The 8469-nt window shown below is 35.2% G+C and overlaps 1 pseudogene; it reads left to right on the top strand.

The window, feature by feature from the left end:
- The first annotated feature begins 3715 nt into the window (after positions 1 to 3715).
- Positions 3716 to 4661, top strand: LOC136322240 (glyceraldehyde-3-phosphate dehydrogenase-like; annotated as a pseudogene).
- Positions 4662 to 8469: the final 3808 nt, after the last annotated feature.

The following is an 8469-nucleotide window of genomic DNA, read 5'->3' as shown; positions in this document are numbered from 1 at the left end:
AAGCTGGAAGTATCACACTACCTGACTTTAAATTACACTATAGATCCTTGACAATCAAAATAGCATGGCATTGGCAGAAAAACAGACATACAGACCAATAGAACAGAATCAAGAGCCAAGAAATAAAACACCGTTTTGTGAACAAATCATCTTTGACAAAGGAGCCAAAAACACACCATGGAGTAAAGAAAGCCTCTTCAATAAATGGTTCTGGGAAAATTGGTAAGCCACATGCAAAAGAATAAAACTTGACTACAGATTGCTTCCCTGCACAAAAGTAATTTAAAATGGATCAAAGACCTAAATATAAGAACTCTAATAATAAATTGCATAGAAGAAAATATAGGTACTAAGCTCATAGGCCTTGACCATAGAGAACAACTTATTAATTAGACCCCAAAGACAAGGGAAGTAAAGGCAAAATAAGTGAATTGGAATATATGAAACTAAAAATCTTCTGCACAGCAAAAGAAACTGACAATCAAATAAACAGTCAATTAAATAGAAGATGATATTTATAAAAAACAGTTCTGATAAAGGGTTAATATTCAAAATATATAAAGAACTCATCATGTTCAGCAACTAACAAGAAAACAATCCAATTAAAAAATGGGGAGGGACCTGTACAGACACTTCTCCCAAAAGGACGTACAAATGACCAATAGATATATAGAAGATGCTCATTTTCACTAGCTATTAGAGAAATTCAAATCAAAACTACAATGAGATATCACTTCACACCTGTTAGATTGGCTATTATCAACAAGACAGGTAATAACAAGTTTTAGAGAGACTATGAAGAAAAAGAAGCCCTCATTCATGGCTGGTGGGAATACAAATTAGTACAACCATTACGAGAGAAAGTACGGTGGTTTCTCAAAAAACTAAGAATAGAACTACCATATGACCCAGCAATTCCTCTACTGGGTATCTACCCCAAAATCTTGAAAACTTTGGTACATAAAGACACATACACCTCCATATTTATCATAGCATCATTCACTGTAGCCAAGACATGGAAACAACCAAAGTGTCCCTCGATAGAGGATTGGGTAAAGAAGAGTGGTACATATATACAATGAAATACTACTCAGTCGTAAGAAATGATGACATAGTGCCATTTATGACAACATGGATGGACCTTCAGAACATTATACTGAGTGAAATAAGCAAATCAGAAAAAGCTAAGAACTTTATGATTTCACACATAGGTGGGATATAAAACTGAGACTCATATACATAGATAAAAGTGAAATAGTTACCAGGGGGAAGGGAACATGTGGGGGGGGAGGTGGAACAGAGGGTGTGGCGGGAAGGGTGTAAAGAGGGACAAATATAAGGTGACAGAAAATGAATTGACTTTGGGTGACAGCATAATCAACACTTCAAATGCTATAGAAATGTCTACCTGAAACCTATGTACTCTTATTAATCAATGTCACCATGTTAAAGTTAATTTTTTAAATAAAATTTAAAAATAATAACTGATAATTTGTACTTTTTCATTTCTTTTACATGTTTCAGCCATCCCCTGCCCAAACCATTTATCATCTAGCATCCACCAATTTGTTTTCTGTATTTATGAGTTAGTTTCTATTTTGTTTGTTTGTTTATTTTATCTTAGATTCCAGATAAAAGTAAAATCAAACAGTGTTTTTTTGTCAATTTTATTTTACTTTGTATAATATCCTCTTTGTTTGTCTATGCTGCACGAAGTGCCGAATTTCATTCTTATTTATGACTGAGTAATATTTTACTGTATATATGTATTACATCTTTATCCATTTGTTATTTAATGAATATTTCAATTGCTTCATATCTTGGCTATTGTAAATAATGCTGCAATAAACATAGAAGTATATATATACACCGTTTCAATTTAATGTTTTGAATTTCTTTAGATGAATACTCAGAAGTGAAATGTCTGGATCATTGGTAGTTCTAAGTTTAATTGTATGTGGAACCCCTGTACTGTTTCCATAGTGGCTGCCCAATTTACAGTCCCAGCAGCAGAGCTCAAGGTTACCCTTTTCTCCATGATCCTCACAAATACTTGCTATTTTTTGATTAATTGATGGTAGCTATTGATAAGATATAAGGTGATATCTCAATGTGGTTTTAATTTGCAATTAATCTATGGCAAATGAGGCAAGATTACCAAGTGAAGTAAGACTATCTTTTTAATAAATGGTATTCGGAATACTGGACAGATGCATGCAAAGAATTGACACTAGACCACTTTCTGTCAACATATACAGAAACAAATTCAAAATGAATTAAAACCTGAAATCATAAAATTCCTAGAAGAAAACATATGCTGTAAACTCTTTGATATTACCCTTAACAATATTTTTTTGGATATGTGTCCTTGGGCAAGAAAAACAAAATTAAATAAAGAAATGAGACAACATCAAACTAAAAATAAGAGTAAATAGAATAGATGCAGTTGGTAAGGTAGACATTTCTTAACTATTACTCATTTAACTCGGAAAGACAAATGAATGACAAAGGTTTATTTCATGTATTTATGATTGAAAATTACTTATTATTTCATATTTTTGTAATTAGTAGTTTGGAAAAATATTTAAATTTTTACATGCCTAAACATTATAAATCTAAAACATATTTCTTCATATTACCTAGTGTTATTGGTTGTGAAATGGAAGAAGACAGTATAATTTGACTCTGAAAAATTTAAAAACATGCAAAATAATCTTGGTGCTGTTATATTTTATTGTATATAGAATAAAACTTGTAAAAACAAATATAAACTATACTTTCAGGAAACCTTTAGTTAAAATACTACTATATGATCTTGTTGAATAGCTACATATACACAAGTAAGAGTGACTTCTTCAAAATAGACATTTAAAAAGACTGGTGATTAAAATTTGAATTTCATATAATAGCTTTAATTTTATCTTATCTACTGCTTTGTAATTAACAAAGTCAACATAATATTAACTTTTGTTTTAAAATGCTTGCTAGTTACTCATAAGATGAAGTGAGGCAGAAAACAAGGTTAAAAATCGGCTTAGTATTCAACTTTATTTTCCCTGCCTGCCTACTTCAAAAAAGAGAGATCCAAATCTTTTTAGAAATTCTGCACATTATTTTTGTCATTGACAAAGTATAACTGACAATAAAGTAATTTGTAAATATGCCCTGTGGGTGTTTTATGAGTTGAACTAAAGTAATCATACATTTATTATGAATTATTAAGCCACAATTTTACCTAATTGTGATAAGCAAATTATTAGTTTGTGAAATAGATAAATCTTAATTTAGATGAAAAAAATTTAATTACTATATATTAAATAGAATTTTCCTTTTCACTATAATTATTATTTGTTTTCTAAATATATTTCTTTGCTAAGGAAAACTCATGCAGCTTAGAGACATGAAAATATAACACTTGGGAACTGAGAAAATATATGCAATTTTACTTATAAAGACAACTTAAATATTTATTGCAATATAAAATATCAGATTAGGAAAGTAAATGACATGTATGATTATACTAATTACCTTTTATATAATTTACTACAGTTTATTGAATATGCTACTAAGATGTAGTATCCAACCTACTTGACCCTGTACTATAATAAAAGTATAATCAGAGCTCTCTTGCCTCTCTTGCTCAACAGACAGCCATGTCTTTCTGAGCAATGACACTTACAACCCTGAGACAATGTTAAAGGTAGGAGAGAACTGATTTGGCCGTATTGGGTGCCTGGTCACCAGGGCTGCTTTTATTCTGGCAAAATGTGTATTGTTGCTATCAATGAACCCTTAATTGACCTCAACTAAATGGTCTACATGTTTCAATTTCATTCTACTCATGGCAAGTATAAAGACACGGTTAAGGCTGAGAATAGGGAGCTTGTCATCAATGGAAAGTCTATCTTCATCTTCCAAGGAGTGAGATTTCACCAACATCAAATAGGGTCATGCTGGTACTGGGTAAGTTGTGGAGTCCACTGGTGTCCTCACTACCTTGAAGAAGGCTGGGGCTCACTTAAAAGTGAAGCTCAGAGGGTCATCATTTCTGTTGCTTCAGCTCCCCTGTTTGTGATGAGTGTAAATCATAAAAAGGGTGACAGATTGTCAGCAATTTCTCCTGTACCACCAACTGCCTGGACCCCTGGCTGAGGTAATTTATGACAACTATGTAATCTTGGAGGAATTCACGACCACAGTCTACACCATCGCTCCCACCAAGAAGACCATGGATGACCCCTCTGGGAAGTTGTGGTATTATGGCTAACAGGCTGCCCAGAACATCATCCCTGCTTCTACTGGTGCTGCTTCAGGTCATCCTGAGCTGGATGGCAAGCTCATTGACATAGCTTTCCATGTCTCCATCACCAATGTACCGATTTTGAATTTGATCTACCAACTGAAAAAAGCTGCCAAATACAATGACATCAAGAAGGTCATAAAGCAGGCATCAGAGGGTCCCCTCAAGGGCATCCTAGGCTACATGAGGACCAGGTTTTCTCTGTGACTTTAACAGTGACATCTACTACTATGCCTTTGATGCTGGGGCTGGCATTGCCCTCAATGGCCATTTTTTCAAACTCATTTTCTGTTATCACAAGTAATTTGGCTTCAGCAGCAAGGTGGTAGACTTTATTGTCCACATGGCCTTTAAGGAATAAAAGTCCCCTGGACCACCATCCTCAACGACAGGAAGAGAGGCCCTCAGTTGAAGAACACAGTTATCATCTCAGACATCCTGAAAAGGGGGAGGGGCTTAGGAAGCCCTATCCTGTCATGTACTATCAATAAAATTTACCCATCCAAAAAAACTCACATAATTGATACAGATTCTAATGCTTGGACTACTGTGGAAACTAACAGCTTTGTCAGATGAATGAATTATTTACCTTGGAGTGAGGAAGTAATACATATAAATCAGAGACATTGTATCATAAATAAATAAATATTCATTTTTACAAACTTAAATCATATCCAAAATTTAAATGCTGGAGTCTCAGTAATTAAAATATTTTTCTGATGTATAAATATTTAATAATATAATAGTAAAATGACTACAATGTAGACAATTTTGTGTCATATAAACATTTTGTAATTCAATAAATATACAATTATATAATTTGTTGTATTATACTTTCATGTCATGTTTTTATTTTTTGTGAAGGCTATTTATGATTATATTATATTTTCTATACAGTTTCTAAAATATTAGAATTCCATAATTACATCAGATTTTGAATTTGTTTTTTGAGGAATCACAAATTACCATGGCATTTTCTGTTGATTTAAGTGGTACCCTCTTTAATATATGGAATTATAATAATTTTTGCCTTATATCTTAGAAAAGAAACAACACAGGTCTTTTTCCCTTCATTTATTAGTTAACAAGCATTAATTATTAGAAAGCCATCTAACCTCTCTAATATTTATTTTCCTACTGTGTAAAATAAAGTAAGGATGTTGGTCTCAAGAAGTGGTTTTCAAATTGTGCTCCTGGGAACTCTTATTAGAATTCAAGTTTTTTTCAGAAACTATCTTGCTGAGTTGTGGAAAAGAATAAGAACAGAAATTGATCAGGTCAGACTTTGGTGGCCCTTTCTTCCCACTCCTGACTGTCCTCCAAACACCTCTCCAACTGGATTATTCTTTTATTTTATTGATTGTGCTTACATATAAGGATTTGTTTTATTTTTTTCCTACAACAATCTTATTACTCATTTAATTCTACCTCCATTTTGCCTCTGTTTAACTTTTACTCATCTTTCAGTTCTCTGCTCAAACTTAATTTTCCCTTTCTGATCAGATTTTTTTACTTCTGTGACAACATCCTTGACATGTTTTTTTCAACTTATAAACTTTATTTTTTTAGCTCAGTTATAGATTCAAGAAAAAATAAATGAAAAGTACAGAAAATTTCCATATACCTTTGTTTACATGCATGCAATCATCCCACTGTCAATATCCTGACACCACATTGGTACCATTGTTTTACTCAATCAACCTTCCTTAGTGTATTGTTTAGTTCTGAATTTTTAACGTTTTAATATGTTTGATATGCTCAGGTGAAGTGATTTTATTTCTTTTTTTTTTTGCATTTATTCAGTATGGTGTTTTCTGAGCTCTGAGATCTGTGGTTTTGTATCTGACATTACTTTGAGGAAACTTTTCAGTGATTTCTCCTTTAAATATTGCTTCTGTTTACTTCTCTTATACAGATGGTACACCTTTTTTATGTTTTCTTTTTTTCTTTTATTTATTCATTTTAGAGAGGAGAGGGAGAGACGGGGGGGGGGAGAGAGAGAGAGAGAGAGAGAGAGAGAGAGAGAGAGAGAGGAGAGACAGAGAGAGAGAAGGGGGGAGGAGCTGGAAGCATCAACTCCCATATGTGCCTTCACCAGGCAAGTCCAGAGTTTTGAACAGGCGACCTCAGCATTTCTAGGTCGATGCTTTATCCACTGCGCCACCGCAGGTCAGGCGATTGTACACCTTTTGTGGTTGTCCCACAGTTATTGAATATTGTGTTTTGTTTTTTAAAAAATTTTAGTCTTTGTTTGCTTTTCTGTCTTTTTTTTTTTTCTGTTTTAAGGATTTTGGCACATCCTCAAGCTCAGAGACTCTTTCCTTAGCCATGCCCAGGCTGCTAATGAATCATAAAAGATAGTCTTCATTTTTATTACAGTGCTTTTGATCTCTAGAATTTCTTTTAGGTGTTTTCCTTAGAACTTCCATTTTTCTGTCTATATTATCCATCTATTTTTATTTGTTGTCTACTTCTTCCATTAAGCTCTTAGCTTATAAATGATGGGTTTTTTTTAACAACTGTTCTGATTTTAAATAACATTTCTGCCTGACTCTGATTGACACTTGTTCAGTCTCTTTAAACTGATTTTTTTTCTCTTTTTAGTATGCCTTGAAATTTTTTGTTGAAAGTTGTATATAATGTATTGAGAAGGTGGAACTGTGTTAAATAGGCCTTTCATGGTGAAGTGATAACAATTGTGTGGAGGTGAGGCCTCTGACTCCTTTAATTAAGTTTCAGTCTTTTGGTGAGACTTCCCCTGGACTGTTAACTTCACCCGTTTCCAGGTTTCCTTTCCCTTTAGGTGTCTCTGAACTCCTAGAAGAGGGTGTAGTTGGGTATTTCCCATCTCCCATAAGAAAAACTAGAGGGAGGTGAAGTTGGGCGTTTCTCTTTCCCTAGGTAGGTTAAGCTCTGTTAAAACCCCAGAACGTTAGTCTCTGGGCATGCCTGAGGGCTGACCTGATGAAGAAGAACAGAATGCTCTGACATTTTTAAAAATAGTTTATTTCCCCTTCCTTTTCATGCAGAAGTAGGAGGGAATATTTCTCTGATATTCACTTTGGGAGCCTGATAGAGCTGAATGTAGAACTCACAAAAGTGTGGGTGTTCCCAGTGACTGAGTCTGTCTTTTGGAATGTTTGACTCAGACTTGTCCACATTGAGCCTCCAGCAATTTGTCAGTTACAGTTCTGGTTTTCCTACTCAAACACTGGTTCCTGCAGCGTTTCCTGTTTCTGGGTGTACACTGTGATTAAGTTATGATTCCCTGTATTCACCTACCTGTTTCTCTACTATTGAGGACATCAATTTTTTTCATGACCTCACTTCTCTGACATCTCTAAGATTTGTTGATTGTTTGTTTTTACCAGCATTTTGGATTATAATTGACATATAATATTTGTAAGATATTTTTCACCAAAGAAAAAAGGATGTATCCACCAAGTGTAGACATGCAAAAAGCTTTATTTAGAGCGCTCCCGGGAGAGGTTCACTGGTCCGCACGACAGGGGCCAGGGAAGTCACGCAGCCTCTCCTACCCAGGGGTAATTTATAGTGTTGGTAGGGTGGTAGTGGTGTGACAGGAGCAGGTTGTGGCAATTTCATTGGCTGACAGACAGTTTCAAAATGCTCTTGTGCCACTTCTTTTGGCGGTCATGGGCGTGGGTGGTTCAGGCCAAAGTGTCCGGACCTGGTTCTCCATGTGACTTTCCCCCATTGCCAACTGACCTCACATTCTGACCTTTTGTTTTAGATAGGGGTGCCGCTATTAGTCTGGCTACTTCCTGCTGGTTAGGAGCATCAATGAGAAGGGAGTTCGGAAGCTGATGTGATTCGAGAAACCTCGTGGATGCGGCCCTGTAAGAATCTAAGAAAAAGAGGAGCAAACATGTGTAATATGCTGAAAATTAGAAGCAACCTAGGATAGGGGCCATCCCAGTCTAGGGGCCATCCCAGGTGAGGACTGGGATAGCCCCTGGGACTGCCACCAGGAGTTAAGCGGGTTGTAGGAAGAGAGAACTTGTGCAGTTTCTCTTGCAGATGGTTGAAGACATATATGATTTCTTCCACCAGGACAGTCTCATTGATATAGTAACAGCATTGCTCCCTGCTTTAATTCACTCTGGCAGCAGGTTTCCGGTGGGAGGCACAGGAGTAACAGGAGGATC

This window comes from Saccopteryx bilineata, chromosome 2, assembly GCF_036850765.1.
Source record: "Saccopteryx bilineata isolate mSacBil1 chromosome 2, mSacBil1_pri_phased_curated, whole genome shotgun sequence".
Classification (NCBI taxonomy): Eukaryota; Metazoa; Chordata; class Mammalia; order Chiroptera; family Emballonuridae; genus Saccopteryx; species Saccopteryx bilineata.
The sequence above is the reverse complement of the archived record's forward strand: the minus strand, read 5'-3'. Positions and strand labels throughout refer to the sequence as shown.